An 18,396-nucleotide genomic window follows, 5' to 3' on the forward strand; every position below is an offset into this window, starting at 1 on the left:
AGGGCATGGATTAGATCTGTAAGGTAATTCATGTCTCATCCAGCCCAAGAGCTAGAGTTTCTTCACCTGGGACATAAAGCAGGTCCTCCCCCTCCTCCTCTGTGTGAAAGAGAAGTCAAATTCTCATCAGTGATGATGACACAGCATGAAAAAATTGCATTCCTGCATTTAAAAATCTGAGGAGTCCTGAATCCTGTTGGTTAACCCTAGAGAGCAGACCCACTGAACCCATAAGTTACTTGTGAGTCAACATATAGATAAATCCAACTGATTCAGTGATTCTGCTCTGATCAGGACTAGGCATAGGATACAGGCTAGGATTTAGGTCTGCATGTGGCTGGAACAGGATATTCCCAAGACAAAATGGACAGGTAACAGTGTGGAAAATGGGCACTCTCCACATGGGCAGACACACTCTCAGAATTGTGACTTCTCTGCATGCAGAAGGCTGCCGTGGGAATTGGGTTCTCCCTTTCCATCAGCTCAATCCATTTGTAGACCCATTCCACCCAGAGCAACACTGGAGCATAGAGAGTTCTGCTGGTTTGGCCACTGGGAGAATGAGGAACCACCAGGCCAGACAGCCTGACCCAGCAAAACCGTCTATGCTCCAGTGCTGCTCCGAATGGAATCAGACTACAACTGGCCATTCAGTGACCCAGGTCCTACCATACAGTTGTGGAAGGCATCCCGCATGGCCATTCCGTGCCTGGTGAGAGTGTTGGTGTGAGGTATTAGAGAAGCATCCAGCTGTGTTTCTGTAGTCAGAAGCAAACTGAAGAAATCTTCCTCTGAGGGCATTGTGGACCTCTGCAGGTTTCGGCAGATAATGCACTAATTTCACATCCAGCTATGAGGACACAGTGAGGACCCTTTCCAATTCCCCATCCCCTGATCCCCAGCTACTCTCACAAGGCATGGAATAACTGTTGTGTAGGGGAGCTGCAGTGAGTCTGTGCTAGGTCCAGGGGGTTTTGTTTGGTGCAGAGGGAGGAAGGGGATGCTCACCTCTACATCGGCCCAAAGGAGGCATATGTTACCTGCGTATGTCATCAGCAGGATGCTGTTCTCTGTGTCTTTGACTGCTGCAGGGTTTCTTGCTAAACCAAGCCTTACCCTGGTCTCTTTTCTCAGGAACTTCATCACGATCCCCTTGTACACAGCGTTGGGACATTTTTTGCTGGAAGTGACCAAAGTGCAGGGCCACCAGGATCCCCCTGCCCACCTGATGGCCAACACAAAGGCCAAGCAGACGGAGCTGGGCTCCAACAGAAAGAGGCTGCCGAGGGTTAACAGCTCTTTGGTAAGTTGCCATCCTGACTGTTATTTTCATCTGTGTCTGGGCTGGATCACGAAAGCAAGCGAAGAACATACTGTCCCAGTTTGGCAGAGAGAGTCTTGGTTAATCCTCTGTCTCCTCATTTTTTCAGGGGCTTAGGAAATGTCCTATTTCACTCTCCTCCTCCCATTTCCTCCTTTCTCCTCAGGTGAGTTAAGTTGTTGCAAAGTGCATTCCAGGTTCAAAAGAGTCTACAGCCCATCAATGCAAAAGAGGGGAGAGGGGAGGAGAGAAGGGGGCAGGGTCTTGCCCTTGCCAGGAATCTGAGCTAAAAGCAAAATGCTGTACCCTTTCTCGCTTGTGTGATCTTTATCATTAACAACTTTGGCCATCTTGACCCACTTCTGGTGTTGCTTGTCCACATGTGTGTTGCTTTCCCCATCTGTGAAATGCTGGATGATATGGAAGAATATCTCTGGGCTTAAATTGAGGGTGGGCCCAGTGGCCCTCAAGCCCAGAGTACTCTCCAGAACTGTTTTTTAAAAATGAAATTTGCCTCTGAAATTAGGTGAAATATGGCTAAATGAAAACTAATATACATGTTGGAATAGCCAGTATGTTAATCAATCAATAATATTCCAGAAATGGCCAAAATTATATTGTTTATCATATTGTATATTATATTGAAAGGATTCGAGACAAACTGGATCTCAAAGGCTGTAGCTTTTTGCTTTCTTGCAGAATTTAAAGTTTATTTCCTGGACTGGATTCTGAAGTGTTGAAATAATATTTGCAATGCACCATGTGCTTTCCTCCCCTTTTGTTTAGTCACTCTCTGGATCAGGGCTATTTTCTATTGCAGGTGACCTTTGCGGATGTGGCTGTATATTTCACTGAGGAGGAATGGAAACTGTTAACGAAGAAACAGAGACTGATGTACAGTTATGTGATGATGGAGAATTATGGAAATGTAGCCTCTGTGGGTAAGGAACCTGAATCCATTTCACTTCCTTTGAAGACTGAGGGCCCTTTCATAATTCACTGTCAGAGCGCTATGATTCCACTTTAGAATTATAAAATCAAAGAGTTGAAATAGACCACAAGGAGCATCCGGTTCAATCTTCTGCCATGCAGGAATAGACATTCAAAGCACCCCCGAGAGATGGCCATCCAGCCTCTGTTTAAAGATCGCCAAAGAAAGAGACTCCACCAAACTCTGAGGGAGTATATTCCACTTTTGAAGAGCTCTTACTGTCAGGAAGTTCCTCCTAAAGCTTAAGTGGAATCTCTTGTCCCTGTGGCTTGCATCCATTGTTCCATGTCCATTAATCAAATTAATAATAATAATAATAACCATAATGCGATGCCACCATGCTCTGATGGAGTATATTCCACTGTTGAATAGCTCTTATTGTCAGGAAGTTCCTCCTAATATTTTGGTGGAACCTTTTTTCCTGTGGCTTGTGTGATCGAGTTTGGATTTATATAAATTTTGGGTACCAAGCGATCAAAAATCATGACCCCTGACTGACCCCATCACAGCCGCCATTATCCCAAAAGCGAGCTGACCACATAGCCAGACAAGCCTAGCAGGCCATGGCTAAAGCAGAAAGGTAGATTTAAACCTTTAAAACCAGTTCTGGGAGTTGCCATTGTCGCAGGCAACCCGAATGAGGACAAAGGAAGTTTGCCTCACCTATTGATGGTATTAAGTACCCAGCCATCTACATAGTAGTCTTCTCCCAAAGAAGTGGCAGACCCTTTTGTGTATCCATTGTTTAACTTTAGTCTTAGTCAATAGATAGCCATGAAGACCTTTGTTCCGCAGGTAGCTATAGCCTGAGGATACGTTTCGCAGTATAAATAAGACCCAGATTCCAGCCCTCCTTTGGGCTTTGTGAGCTACAGTTCCAAACCTCAACTCTGTCGAGCAATCGCTCCGGAGCTCTCTTGGGCACTGTGCCCTGCTGAAATCACTTGGGCAAGCCAAAGCCCACTGTCTCTTTCGGGCCTCTTGTTAGCTTAGCCCGCTGGAACTTAGCTCCTAGCCATCGCAGTTGCCGCTTGCTTTCTGTTCCACGCTGCCGTGTTCACTTACCAACATCCCTCACATCTGTCGCTTGGAGAAGACTCCTAAGGTAAATATTTCAACGGTGCCTCTATCCTTTGTCCTTTACCCCCAACTCTTCCCCTCCCTTGCTTTAGCATTGAATGTGCGTGTGCGTGTGTCATCCCTTTTTGGTTGTGTGGCTTTAATAAATGTTTATATTTTAATTGCAACTCATTGACATTGCAGTCTCTGTTTCTTGGGGTTGGACTATATGACCTCTGGTATACACATAGGGATCCAATCTGCTGCGTGCGTTGTTAGGACACGCCTCTTGTAAATTTGAGCTAATTAAATTCCCCTGATGCGATCTTTCCTAACACTTGCATCCATTGTTCTGTGTCCTTTGTTCCAGACCAGCAGAAAGCAAGCTTGCTCCATACTCAGTATCTCTTCAAATATTTGAACAGGGCTGTCATATCCACTCTTAACCTTCTCTTCTCCAAGCTAAACATACCCAGCTCCCTAAGTCAGTCCTCAGAGAGCATGGTTTCCAGACCATTCACCATTTTGGTTTCCTTCCTCTGGAAATGCTCCAGCTTCTCAACATCTGTTTGAATTGTGGTGCCCAGAACTGGACACAGGATCATTGCAAGTGAGCCCTGACCAAAACAGAATAGAGTGGAACTATTACTTCCCTTGATCTTGACACTATACTCCTATTGATACAGCCTAGGATCACATTGGCCTTTTTAGCTGCTGCATCACACTGTTGACACATGTTCAACTTGTGCTCTACTACCATTCCTAGTTTCCTTTCACACGTAATTTGTCATAACAACTTCCTGTGGAATCTTGGAATTTCTAGTTTTAGTGAGGCACTATTGTTCTCCGCTTTGTAAGGATTCTCAATATCCAATCCTAAACTGCCAATTCTGGAATTTTGTGGGAAGGAGCCATGGAGATTAATGCTTTTTGCCCCTAAATGATCCTCAGCCCTTTCCTGAGCAGGTTTCCTGGCTTTTGTGGCCCCTCTTCCAGCCTTATGAGGCTCTGGAGAGGCTTCATGGGAAAAAAGGCCTCCCTTGGCCCTTCAATGGATCAGAGAGGGCCCAACAGTGGCAAAATGGCCTCCACTTCCACAAAGGGATGCTGTGGGATATTGAGGGGCAAAACATTATACCATATTTCTAGGCAACACAATTTGGGGTTTCCCCTGAGATCCCCTGGGGTCCAATGTGACCACCCCACTTCCCAACAGTAGTTCATCCCTGTCTTAGAGATGCCTTAAGGTTGTTTTAAGGCTCATCCCTCACACTTGACCCTCACTAACATCAGAAACCAGGTCCCAGACTCCTTGTTCTGCCTTTCCTAATGCATTAGTTGTATATTGATTGTCTTGCCTTTTTCAAGAAATGAGCCTCAAAGTGTCCCTTTTGTGCATCACACTCTGTGGGTGTGTGTCTGTGATAGAGAGATGGAGGCAATGTGAAAAACAGAAAGGCAGGGAAGAGATGCTGAAGGTCAAATGGTAAAGCAGTGCAGATGGGCAATAGGGAAGGTTGGAGAGTGAAAGGAGAAAAGGAAGGGGATCAGGCCTCTGGGATCCAGGAGGGGAAGGCAGGAGCAAAGCCAGGATCGCCTAGCTTGAAAAACACACAAAGCATCACAAGAAGTAATTTGTATTGTAGCAATAAGGGTAAACATCAATCCATAAAATGAAATCCTAAACCTGGCAGGTAAAAATTGTCCCAAATAACTTTGAGAAATATCGACTTAAAATAGTGGCTTTGGCAAGGTTGCTTAGAAAGTTGTATCCTAATCGAGTATCTCCCAAGCTGAGTTATATAACATTTCAAGCAGAATACAAGCTGCACATGGCGTGTTTATAGTGTTTATAGTGGCAACCCACTCATTAACTTCAAACTTCTAAAATGATTCATATAAAACAGAACAGTCAAATGGATATAGTGCAGAAAACACCGTATACAATCCTATTAATTCCAAAATGGAAGTTGTATAAAAATGTAATAGCCTGCCTCTGGGTCATAATTATTTCAAGATATTACATGGGTGTTTCTACATCTGTTCAAAAAAAAATCTGCTACAAATAATCGCAGATGCACAATATCTGGCAACTTTAACAGTTACCTGCTCCTAATAATACAATTATTTGCAAGCTCTCCTCTCCAACTTCCATCAACTTCACCATCCCTTGTACACACAACTCTAATCCACACCAATCCACATGTGAGCTGTATACTGTATTGGTTGTGAGTCATCTCCTGGTGCCACACAGCATGAAGGGACCTCTGCAGTTAGCTTCCATCATGCGTTGGTCTCTGACTCAGGACTTTATGGCAGTCTCACAGGATATAAAGCCACTTGCCAATCAAACTATTTCTCCACATGTTTAATAGAATATTTTTGCAACATTCCTTTTTCTCACTATCTGCTTCCAGTGATTCCCTTAAGTCCCCCTCCAATCTCTTCTTTGTTAACTCCTATAAATAAGGATACAATTGTTCCATGGATTTAGGGGCATAAGTAGTACGGTCATCCTTGGGTTACTAACAGAAACTCTCTTAATTTAATCTCTAATAAGGAGGGGTTAATGAGGGCTAAATCATGGGTAACACCCTCCTCTCTTAACACTGATTTTCAGTCTTATCTGTCACTGTGCTTCTTTACAGAAAAATATTTGAGTCATGAGAGAATCCACACAAGAAAGAAGTCACATAAATGCCAGCATTGTGGGAGACATTTTGCTTACAAGTCAATCCTTGTCATGCATCGAAGGGTCCATACAGGAGAGAAGCCATACAAATGCCAGCATTGTGGGAAATGTTTTTCTCTGAAGTCACACCTAGTGATTCATCAGAGAGTCCACACAGGAGAGAAGCCATACAAATGCCAGCATTGTGGGAAATGTTTTTCTTCAAAGACTCTCCTAGTGACACATCAGAGAGTTCACACAGGAGAGAAGCCATACAAATGCCAGCATTGTGGGAAATGCTTTTACTTGAAGTCAAACCTAGTGAGACATCAGAGAGTCCACACAGGAGAGAAGCCATACAAATGCCAGCATTGTGGGAAATGTTTTTCTCAGAAGTCAGACCTAGTGAGACATCAGAGAGTCCACACAGGAGAGAAGCCATACAAATGCCAGCATTGTGAGAAATGTTTTACTTCAAAGTCACACCAAGTGAGACATCATAGAATCCACACAGGAGAGAAGCCATACAAATGCCAGCATTGTGGGAAATGTTTTCCTCGGAGGTCACACCTAGTGATACATCAGAGAGTCCACACAGGAGAGAAGCCATACAAATGCCAGCGTTGTGGTAAATGTTTTCCTCGGAGGTCACACCTAGTGATACATCAGAGAGTCCACACAGGAGAGAAGCCATACAAATGCCAGCATTGTGGGAAATGCTTTTACTTGAAGTCAAACCTAGTGATACATCAGAGAGTCCACACAGGAGAGAAGCCATACAAATGCCAGCATTGTGGGAAATGTTTTTCTCAGAAGTCAGTCCTAGTGACACATCAGAGAGTTCACACAGGAGAGAAGCCATACAAATGCCAGCATTGTGGGAAATGTTTTTCTATGAAGTCACACCTAGTGAGACATCAGAGAGGCCACACAGGAGAGAAGCCATACAAATGCCAGCATTGTGGGAAATGTTTTTCTATGAAGTCACACCTAGTGAGACATCAGAGAGTCCACACAGGAGAGAAGCCATACAAATGCCAGCATTGTGAGAAATGTTTTACTTCGAAGTCAAACCTAGTGACACATCAGAGAGTCCACACAGGAGAGAAGCCATACAAATGCCAGCACTGTGGGAAATGTTTTTCTCAGAGGTCAAACCTAGTGACACATCAGAGAGTCCACACAGGAGCGAAGCCACACAAATCTCAGCAGTAAACTAACATTATTTTTGTCAGTAAGGAATATAAAATATTTTCAATCCAACGGTGCTAAGAAAAGGCCCTTGTGATTTTGTTTGTAAGGTTTCTCTGTCCATATGTCTGTTTGTTTTAAAGTTGTATTTTGTTAAGTTTAGGTTTTATTTGCTAATAGTATAGATAGTTGCTATGGGTTGTCTATTTGGCTGGGGATTGTGGGTCATGGTATAGGTTTGCTAGATGAGGGGCTGGGATTTGTTGCAGCTGTCTAGAATATTTATGGGAATGATAGCTTTTGCATTGTGTGGGATGTTGGCTGAAGAAAGTCGGAGGCTGGTATTAACAGAAAGGGCTAGTTTCTAGGGATGGCAAAGGGGGGCTTGTTACCTGTGGGGCAGAGACTGTAGGAATTGGACGGGGGAGCTAGGCTTGGAAGAAGGAGCAGTTTTAGGTGTTTGGGGTTTTAATGTATTGTTTGCTTGGAATGGGCAGTTCTGGCTTAACCACTGAATTTTTGACTCTGTGTTCTCAATAAAGTTCTTTACTATTTCAACACACTGGACTCTTAAATGCACAGAAGTTGTGAATTTGTGCTAAACTGACCCTTTATTCCCTCCTCAGTTTTCTGTTCCATTCCCAGCCATAAGAACAGCAGAGGCAAACACACACAAACACAAACATAGAAGATACACAGAGAGAGCTTTATTTCCAAAGCAGAGCTTTCCTTTCCTGCCTTTTCCTCCTGAGTCCAGCTCTGCACCTTGGGCTCGCCTGGAGTCTCCTCAAAGGAAGAAAGAAGGGAAGAAAGGGGAGACTGCTGAATCCCCAGCGCATACCTTCCTTTCCCGCAAAGGCCACCAGTGGGATAAGCAGCAGCAGCAGAGAGGCCCTTGCAAATCCTGCGCATGTTGAGGAGGGGCCTCGAGGGGGATGTTGAGGTCGCCCAGGACCAAAAGCCTAGATGACTCCAGCAGCATCTCAGAGACCAGTTGTGTCAGCTCCGCTAAGGAGTCTGTTAAGGAATGGGGTGGACATTAAACCAACACAATCCCTAGACTTCGCCTAGTCTTTAAGCTGAGGCAAATACATTTGATGTGGTCGATCATATGGATAGGTATCCTGCTCAAGGCAAGATTGTCTTTATGGACCAAAGCGATGTCCCCTTACCTGCTCACTGACGGAGAACCCGGCTGGTAAGGCCTGATCCCAGGTGGCTGAGCTATCATCACCCAGCCAGGTCTCCATGAAACAAGCCAGGTCAGCCTCTTCATCCAGTAGGAGATCCTAGACTATCTGCGTTGTATTTTTGACTGACCTGGCATTACACATGGTTGGTTTGGTATGCTCTCCAGCCCTTTTGGGATAGAAGGGTGAATGGAAGGGGAGAGAGATATCTGTCAGGGTCCTAATTGCAGCCCATCTTGCAACACAAAAGGCAGTACTTTGAAAAAGGAATAGCTTTTATTGAAGAAGAAGTAATGGAAGTGACTTTTTTGTCAGGAATTAAAGAAGGTATAAACATATCCCTTTTATAACCATATGCATCCACCTCACTCCATTTACCAATGAAGCTAATTAATCGGGTAGCCCTTTCCCGCACAGCGTTCTCCCACCCTTTTAGGTGCAGTGTCCTCCCATCCGGGATTCTGGCAGCTTTCCTAAAAGCAATGAAGCTCTCATGTGCCTTTTCTCAACCACTGCACCTGTGGCCTTGGACCACAGAACTCAGCCACACAACGGTTTTAATTTACATTATGGCTTAGCAATATATATAGCTATCTATAATATAAAACCCTATCAATCTCCACATAATATGATACCACATGAAAATATAATATGCCTAAACCCATAGCAACATAATATAATATAAAAATATCCATAACTCTCTATGTTTCCCCTCCTTTTCCAGAGACCAGTCTTTTAAACTCAAGCCTCTGTTAGAAGGATGATTCCCACACATTCCAATCCTAGCAAAGAAGCACATTCTTTAGCCATGATCTCCCTACCTCTTTCTAGTATCTTCTATTAAAGCACATATTAAAACATATTATTTTAACCCACCATAAATCCCATCTATCTTAACTCTAACCTAAACCTAAACCTATAACCTTTATGACATGAATCCCTAAATGAATAGATGCATAAATAAAGGTATTCATGACATATTGTGACTTCAGGCTGGTGCTCCTTACCTGAATGAGACTGGCCCATTGCGACCTCAGGCTGATGCTCCTTGCCTGCAGCAATGAGATGGGACCATTGTGAATTTAGGCTAATACTGCTTATCTGAAGGTTTGAGATGTGACCATTGCAACCTGAGGCTGATGCTGCTTGCCTGAATCACTGAGACTGGCCCATTGTGATCTCAGCCTGAGTTTCCTTGGCTGAAGCATTGAGAGAGTACTATTGTGACTTCAGGGTGGTGCTCTTTACCTGAAAGATTTAGACTGACCCATTGCAACCTCAGGCTGATGCTCCTTGCCTGAACGATTGAGATGGGAGAATTGTCACTTCAAACTGGTGGTGTGTCCCTGAAGGATTGAGACTGGCCCATTGGGGTTGCAGCTGTAGATAGTTATCAGTGAGGAGTGAAGCTGGCTTGGGAAGACCGCTCTTCAGGGTGAGGCTGTCTGGGAGAAGGGAAGGGAAGTATACACAACCTTGGTATCTATGCAACCTCCGCTTGTGTTGCTTTAGCTTGGGAATTGGGGGCTGGCTTAGGGAGGGATTGAGCAAGTCCCTTTGGACTCCAGACTTTGCAAATAGGTGTTAATGGGTGTTTCTGCCTGGATTCATCAATAAAGCTTCTTTTGTTTCAAATGAGTTTTATTTTTTGAGCACAGGACTGACTCCAGATCTCACAGTTTGCAAAGTCTCACAGTTTTACCTCCAATGGAGACCCAGGAACAAGAAGAGTTCTTGGGGAACCCAGTGGTTCTGGAGATCCCGGTGGTGGAGGAGCAGGTGCCTTCTTCAGAGGAACTAGGGCCAAGCCCAAGACTGGGAAACCTTATGAAGCTCACACCATCCAGGCCACCACTGGAGGAATTGGGTTTCCGGCCCCAGACTGGGGGAAAGAAGGCCGTCGGGGGGCAGAGTGACAGCCTGGGACCTGGCAGTGGGGGAATCGCTTGATAGCCGCCCCAGCACAGAAGAACCCCAGGTAGACGTTTATCGAATGGAGGAAGACATAAAGGAATTAAAGGACCTTATGAAGTGGATGGTGTCGAAATTAAAGATATGGAGGAGGAAGATGTCAGAGGCGAACCGAGGGCAGCTGATGCTCATTGCCTGAAGCACTGAGGATGTCCCATTGTGATTTCCAAATCCTTCACCATTTTAGTTGCCCTCCTTTGGGTGTCCTCCAGTTTCTCAACATCCTTTTGAAATGTGGGGCCCAGAACTGGACACAGTATTCCATGTGGGGCCTGACCAGAGCAGAATAGAGTAGCACTATTACTTCCCTTGATCTAGGCTCTATACTTCTATTGATGCAGCCCAAAATCCCATTTGCCTTCTTAGCTGCCACATCGCACTGTTCACTCATGTTCAACTTGTGGTCTACTTGGACTCCTAGATCCTTTTCACACATAGTTTCATTCATCAAGGTGTCCCCCATAATCCTATATCTGTGCATTTCATTTTTCTGCCCTTAATGCAGTACCTTACATTTCTCCATGTTAATTTTCATTTTGTTAGCTTTGACCCAGCTTTCTAGTCTATTCAGGTCCTTTTGAATTTTGATCCTGTCCATTGGGGTATTAGCTACTCCTCCTAATTTGGTGTCATCTGCAAATTTGATAAGTATGCCCCCAATTCTGTCATCCAAATAATTGATAAAGATGTTGAATAGCACTGGGCCCAGGAAAGGACCCCACTGGACACAGCACTGGTCACTTCTATCCAGGATGAAAAGGAGTCATTGTTGAGCACCCTTTCGGTTCGGCTGGTCAACCAATTACAATTCCATGTAACAGTTACCTTGTGTAGCTTGTTTCATGTTTTTGTTTTATATACCGTTTAATTTGGTTAATTGCTATTAGTGAATTGCCCAGAGTGGCCACCAGATGGCGCTCCGGGATAGAAGTTGGTGAGAAGCCCAAGGAGGCTGCAGTGCCCTGAGTATCCACAAGAGGGCGGCGTTGTATTAAGCATGTTCTTTATTGATAAAACCGAAGTCTATGGGGACTAATGTGATTTTCCCATTGGCTCCCCATTCCTGAGGGGGCGTGGCCTCCTTCCCTTTACCTGGACCTTCCTCTGCTCCCATTGGCTGCCTATTCCCCCCCCCCTTGGTTGCCCTGAAAGCGAAAGGACCACCGGAAGGAAGTGGGGGGAATTGCAGCACTGCATCATGGGAAATTTGCAACTGGGGGGTTTGCGGTGTTGAAACAGAGCAGAAGCAGAGCTGCATTCCACACCAGACCAATTCGGAGTGGAATCGGAGTGAGCTTGGAAGCAATTTCTGAGCATTCGCTTGTTACCTATTTCACCAAAATGAGGGGTCACTTTGGAACCACTGCGGAAGCCCCATGGAAGGAGCCCCCATAGAAAGGAATCCTGTGTGATGACACTCACATTTTCGCGTGGATTCGCATCGTTTGACCTGCAGTGGCTTCAAATCTGAGCTGCAAAGAGCTGCAAAAACCTCCGTGTGATAAACACAGTCTTTCAGATTTCAGAAAACTCTGTGGTTTGGGGAATAAGAAGCTAATTATCATAATTGTTGTTGAAATTCAATGCCCCAATAATATGGAAGTCACAGTCTGTCAAAGTTTACATGAACTGTGTGAAATGTGGTTTTTGTTTTGCTGTTGTCTGTCCTGAATTTCCCATCTCCACTAAATGACCCCAAGATCAAGCAAGAAGAGAGAAGGAGAAAACTGTGTCTCCTTCCACTTTCTCAACCCCATGCAGAAATGTATGAACCTCTTCCATGGCAATGCTTAGACACAGCTTTGCTCCTTAAAAAACACAAGGCTTGTAATCTTTCACAGAAGACATATTATTTGGGAGGCAGTTCAAGAAAAATCCTATGAGGAAGGTGCCCTCAATTTCTTTTCTAGGCATAGAGGCTGGTGGGATTTTTCATCCACAGTCATACGGTGGAGGTGGCCTATGACAAACCTCCTTTGAACACAGACACATGAAGAACTGCCGTCAACTTGACCACTAGCGAACCTGTTAAACGTTCACATGATGAAGTGAGTTCTGCCTGATGGATCCTATGATGCTTCTTCTGAGTTTCACTTAATTTGCTCATGTAAAATTGTATTTATTTGTTAGACTGTTCTTATACTTAAAAAAAAATCTTCTCCAGACAAAGGACTTGGAAAGAAGAAAGGTCCCTCCACAAAATTGTCTGGCCTTAAGATGAATGACAAAGGCATCATGCGAAATGAAGAAGAGACGGCGATCGTGAACCAGACAATTCTTTCTGACCCAGAGGAAGGGAGCCAAGTGAGTCTGGGACACTTTCATGCAATAGGTTCTTGGCCTTAGGAGAAAAGCCGCAATATGGAAAAGGGGCACCAGCTCATCTTTCTACTCTTTGTTCAAATGGACAGGTTTTCTCTGACCTATGGAGTCAAAGCAGCCCATTTGGATGTTGAATGCGGATTGGAGGATGACTCACATTTGCCACTGGGATCTTACTGGCATGGCTACAGGAACATGGATCTCCGAGGACGACCTGGAACTAACTGACAAGGTACAGAAGAAGCCTATGCACTTTCCATGGTGTTTTAGAGTTGGGCAGCATGTTCGCATCTGGCTGTCTTGCAAAGAGAGTTAGTTATTCCTCCCCACTGAGAATTTATCCTTAAAGTAATGGAGGTCAGGGCAGGGGAACATTAAATCCACCCCAAACTTTTTACTGAACTCTCTTCCCCCCAATAAATTCAATGCCTTGGACAGTCAAATTTAAACCAACATGGATTCACTGTCCCATTAAGATGGAAGCCACTAAGGGGCTTAGACATAATGGGACACAGACCGTTGTCTTTAGTGAGAGCCGTTCAGTGAATTTTATGAGGCAAGTCAGGTTTATTTACATACCACCTTTCTAATGTAACAGTGAACAGTGACCAAATTAGTAATGGGGAATTTAATTAGCACAAGGTCACAAGAGGAGGCCTGTTGCTACACCTCAGGGATCGGCCCTTCGATCTGTATACCAGGAACGAGAAATCCAGAAATGAGGCAGAGGCTCTAAGTACAATCAATGTCTCTTTTATTGGAAACAGGGGTTCAAACAAACACAGGCACATATGCACATGCATTCATACAAGGCTCAGGAAATAACCTGGTAGATCTGGGATAGATAATAGGCTTTTCTCATGGTAATACTCACCTGATGTAGGGGTTTTATCTTGGGAAGCAATTTGTGTGAGGGTTTGTAAGTCTGCTTAATATTTAAAGCTTAGCAGACCAGGTCAGAGAGACGTCAAACGGACATAGATGTTAGCTGCAAAATGACCAGAGACAGGCGGTGACTGACCTGGGTGAGGGAGGCAGCTGAGAGTGGCTGGCGGCAGCACATCCCTAAATTTAGTAGACCTTTTAAGGGTTTAACAGGGTCTCTAGACAAAGGGCAATCAGTCTGAAACTGTTTGAAGTGTATTTCACATCTTAGGTCCATGTTTTGATCTCACTAAATGTTTCTGCTAGAGTAGGGACCCAAATGGCTATGCAAATGCCATTCCTTTGATTCAAATGGCTCCCCCTCAATCGCAAGAGAGAAACACTTCCTTAAGACATCTGCCTGATAGCAGCTAAGCAGCTCCTCTTCAGAGCTGGGAAAGGAAATTAATTTACATATCAAAACCCATGGCTTCCCCTTGTTTCAGTGGGAACCTGTTATTTAGGTCCCATGCTAGGACCATACAGCTACTCAGGTCAAGATGCACTTTTGATATCAAGGTGCAGGTCAGAGCCTATCATTTAGATATATTAAAAGGTGCAGATCAATGCCTATCCCTACTGGGGGGGAAAGTATATAAAGTGAATTCCTTACCAAAATAAACACACAAATAATAATAATAATAGTTTACTTATGCCCCGCTCTTCAACCAAGGCTATCAGAGTGGCTTACAAATTGTTAATTAGACATTTCCCAGATACAAGAGAATATTTCACTATACAACATTTTTGTTGGAGATTTGGGATATCTGCATTGCATATGTAAACAAAAATAGACACATCTTCCTTTAAACCTCCTGCATCTATTTGTAGAAAGGTACACAGGTCCAAATGATTTGTCTTGCTGGGTTTTCCTATCTGACATGATTTGGAAATTGTTGTCGAAACTCATTTGTTTGATTATTGCATCATTAGCTTTACGTGTCTGTTATTTCTCAGTGTTATGTTTATTAATACAGAATGAGAAGGAGAAAAACTGCAACCAAAGAGCATGCATTGTTGTTTTCCAATTACAAAAGAGCAACCAGTAATACCATGATGACCATGTGAACCAGATGTGTCACCTACAACCTGTCCCCAGAAAACAATGTTCACATCAGGTTCAGAATCTCGCCTTCCGACTCTTGCTTCTCCTGCTCCGGCAGGGAATTTTTATTAAAGAATAGGTGAGATTTTCTTTTCTTTTTGTTCTTTATTTTCCCATCCAAAGGTCATGTTAGTTGAGAGATACAAAAGGCCACAGGAGAAGCAGCTCCAAGCCCGAGTTGACTACCTGCTTAATTTAGTCCAGAAATGGAGAAGAGAAAGGACTGTGTGAAAGATAAAAGTGAGGCCAGTTGTGCCAAAAACCCAGTGGAAAAGCCAAGAGGAGCTGGACCAGGTCTTTTGCCTTCGAGAGAAGTTTTAGCATCAGCTTTTGTAGACTTGATCTCCTTCGGCAGATGCAAGGAGTGAGAAGGTGCTCAGGAAGGATCTAAGGTCTTTCCTGGGCACCTGTTGACTCCATGCATTTGAGGACGGAGACCAAGTCTACAAAAGTTTATGCTTCAACTTCTGTTGCTCAGTTAGTCTCACAGGTGCCACAAGATGGCAATGCAATTTAAGACAAGAGTGATTTAAGTGGGCTTAATCTGTATTTTAAAATATGGCAAATTAAAAGAGAAGAGCCAACAGCCTTTTAAAACCATTTGAAGCGAAAGACATGCAGAAATGTGAATCAAATCCAATGGTCCCTGGAAGTACAGCTCAGGACTGGCAAAGCCTCGCGGAGGGCATCAGAGGCCCATTGCTCCTCCCCACTATGGGCCCCTACTCTCCCCCAGCTGAGAGACAGATGGAGGCCAGGGGAAGGGCAGGAGGAGCAGGAGCAACAGCACGTGCCTGTCACCCCCCTAATTTCCCCCGGCTTCTAGCTGTCTCTTCCTGCCCTGGAAGCCCCGCCTCCAATGGGGGAAGCCCTGCCCATGGATGGCAGAAGTCCCACCCACAGAGGGCAGAAGCCCCGCCCCCGGCACGCGGACCTAGAAATGTTCGCCATCACCGCAGAGGAGGCCAAGGCAATGCAAAATGCAGGATGTCATGGTGACCCCAAGTTGAGCCTATCATGGGGTTTTCTTGTAAGATTTGTTCAGAGGAGGTTTGCCATGGCTTTCCCTTGAGGCTGAGAGCATATGACTTGCCCAAGATCACCCAGTGGGTTTACATGGCCGAGCGGGGATTTGAACCCTGGTCTCCAGATCCATCGTCCACAACTGGAGGCCAGGGGAAGGGCAGGAGGAGTCCATTACTCCACCCTGGCTCCCGTGGTCTACCTTGCCAAGCTTTATTGTCTTTGTCTAGTGATTCAGGTCTTCTCGTGGCATGTCCAAAGTATGACAGGCTCAGCTTAGGATGGGTGACACCTTGCTTGAAAGGAGCACTTGTGAAACGGATCTTGAGGCCTTAGTAGACACCAAGCTAAACGTGTCAACAGTGTGGAGTAGCAGCCAGAAAAGTTAGTATGATTCCAGGCTGAATCAGCAGGACTCTAGATCATAGGAAGTAATAGTGCCATTTTATTCTGCTCTGGTCAAGCCTCCCCTGGAATCCTGTGTCCAGTTCTGGAAACCAAGATTCAAGAGGATGTGGACAAGCTGGAATAATGTCTCCAGGGAAGGATGAGTGAAGATGATTAAAGATTTGGAAACCAAGACTTGTCCACAATACAAAATATAACTTTATTGGCCTCCTAAAATGGGAAAAAAGTTGCATCATGCAAATTTTCAAAGCTTCACTGGCTTCTTCATCCGGCAGAGATGCTAAGATATTGAATTATGTGACATTGGTAGCCAGAATCTTAATAGCATCGAAATGGAAAGAGAGTTCAATCCTTTTGGTGCAAGATTGGTCATTAAAACTATTAGAAATGGCTGAAAGAGACAAATGGATATGTCTCATGAATTTGTTTATTTATTTATACAACGCCTTTCTCCCAAGGCGGCTCTCAAGATAAAACACCTTTAAAACAATTTTTAAAAACCAATTTAAAATAAGACCATTAAAACAGTTTAAAATTAAGGTTAAAAACATACAAAAGTGAAAACGCATTATCTAATACATCTACCCCATATAAAAGCCATGAAACCCGAAACCCTGGGGAAACTTGTCAGTATTTGGGAAATGGTAATAAAATATTTAAGTAACATGTTGGGAGAAATGTCAATTCTTGGTTTTCAGGATTAAGTAAGAGAAGCTGTTGTATTCAGAATTTGGGATGATCCATATATTTAAGATAGATCCAAAAATCACTTGTATATAAGTAACAGCATTGATTCTACATTGTAGGTGCAGCCTTTATTATTATCTATTATCATGTGTATATAAGGAAGGAACATTACCAAAAATATGTATAAACACCAAGCATAGATCTCTTAGGAAGGAGAGAAACAGAATGAAAGGAATTCTTATTATATATTTTATGTCATTTTGTATGTCATGTCATGTTTATGTTATGTTTTAGGTTACAATAAACAAATAAATAACAGTTGTTGTGTGCCTTCAAGTAATTTCTGACTTATGGCAACCCTATCATGGGGGTTTCTTTTCACATTTCTTCAGAGGGGCTTTGCCTTGATCATCCTCTGAGGCTGAGAGAGTGTAGCCTGACTACGGCCACTCAGTGGCTTTCATGGTTGGGCTACAATTCAAACCCTGGTCTCCAGAGTCATAAACCAGTGCTCAAACCACTTTGCGATGGAGCCACAGGCCTACATGCTGCCTCTGATGTTACTCAGGCCCTGTACACACTGGCCATTAAGGCCGGCATAGGGGCGGTGTCAGGGCATAGTGTCCTCACGATGCATGCCCAACTCTGCTTCCCAGGACGCTCTGATGCCATGTGCTGCTCCACATGACGCAGCCCCAAATAAGGGCTGCATAGCTGTGGCAATGTGGCTATGGTGCCCTTTTGAGGGCGCAAAAAGGAGCTGCTTTTTGCGGCTCCTTTTCGCACCCTTGAAAGGCCAGATCAGGGCCACAGGGTGAGCCTGCCACAGCCCTGATCCATCGCAAAAAGGGGCGACTGCAGGCCGTCCCTTAGGGGTGGTCTGTAGAGCTTCTCAGTTAAGATGATAGTGAAGGATCTCAATGCAGGCAGAGGCCATTCCCCTTCTTACTCATATGGACAAAGGGCAATAAAAGACAGATAATAAAGCGGCACCTACACTGTAGGATTAATGCAGATTGATGGCTCCATGCTTTGGAATTCTGGGGGCTATAATGTATGTACTCATAGAATCATAGAATCGTAGAGTTGGAAGAGACCACAACGGCCAGCCAGTCCAACCCTATTATGCCATGCAGGAAATCTCAATCAAAGCATCACCGACAGATGGCCATCCAGGCTCTGTTTAAAGACCTCTGAGGAAGGAGACTCGACTGCACTCTGAGGAAGGAGTGTGTTCCAGTGTCGAACAGCTCTTACTGTCAGATCCTTCTTCCTAATGTTGAGGTGAAATCTCTTTTCCTGGAGCTTGCATCCATTGTTCCGGGTCCAAGTCTCTGGAGCATTAGAAAACAAGCTTCCTCCCTTCTCAAGATTACATCCCTTCAAGAAACAGGGCTATCATATCACCTCTTAACCGTCTCTTCTACAGGCTGAACACCCCCAGTTTGCTAAGGTGTTCTTCATAGGTCATGGTTTCAGACCCTTCATCATTTTATTCACACTCCTTTGGACATGCTCCACTTTCTCCACATC

The 18,396-nt window shown here is 44.4% G+C and overlaps 1 pseudogene across 1 annotated transcript in view; it reads left to right on the forward strand.

The window, feature by feature from the left end:
- The first annotated feature begins 363 nt into the window (after window positions 1-363).
- Window positions 364-18,396, forward strand: part of LOC149275748 (uncharacterized) — a 179,337-nt pseudogene continuing 161,304 nt past the window's right edge. Inside the window, exons 1-3 of the transcript XR_016279383.1 lie at window positions 364-371; window positions 1,135-1,303; window positions 2,142-2,262. The product of XR_016279383.1 is annotated as an uncharacterized LOC149275748 (transcript). The remainder of the gene's footprint in view (window positions 372-1,134; window positions 1,304-2,141; window positions 2,263-18,396) is intronic.

This window comes from Sceloporus occidentalis, unplaced genomic scaffold (genome assembly GCF_023333645.1).
Source record: "Sceloporus occidentalis isolate IW3139 unplaced genomic scaffold, rSceOcc1.0.p SCAF_268, whole genome shotgun sequence".
Classification (NCBI taxonomy): Eukaryota; Metazoa; Chordata; class Lepidosauria; order Squamata; family Phrynosomatidae; genus Sceloporus; species Sceloporus occidentalis.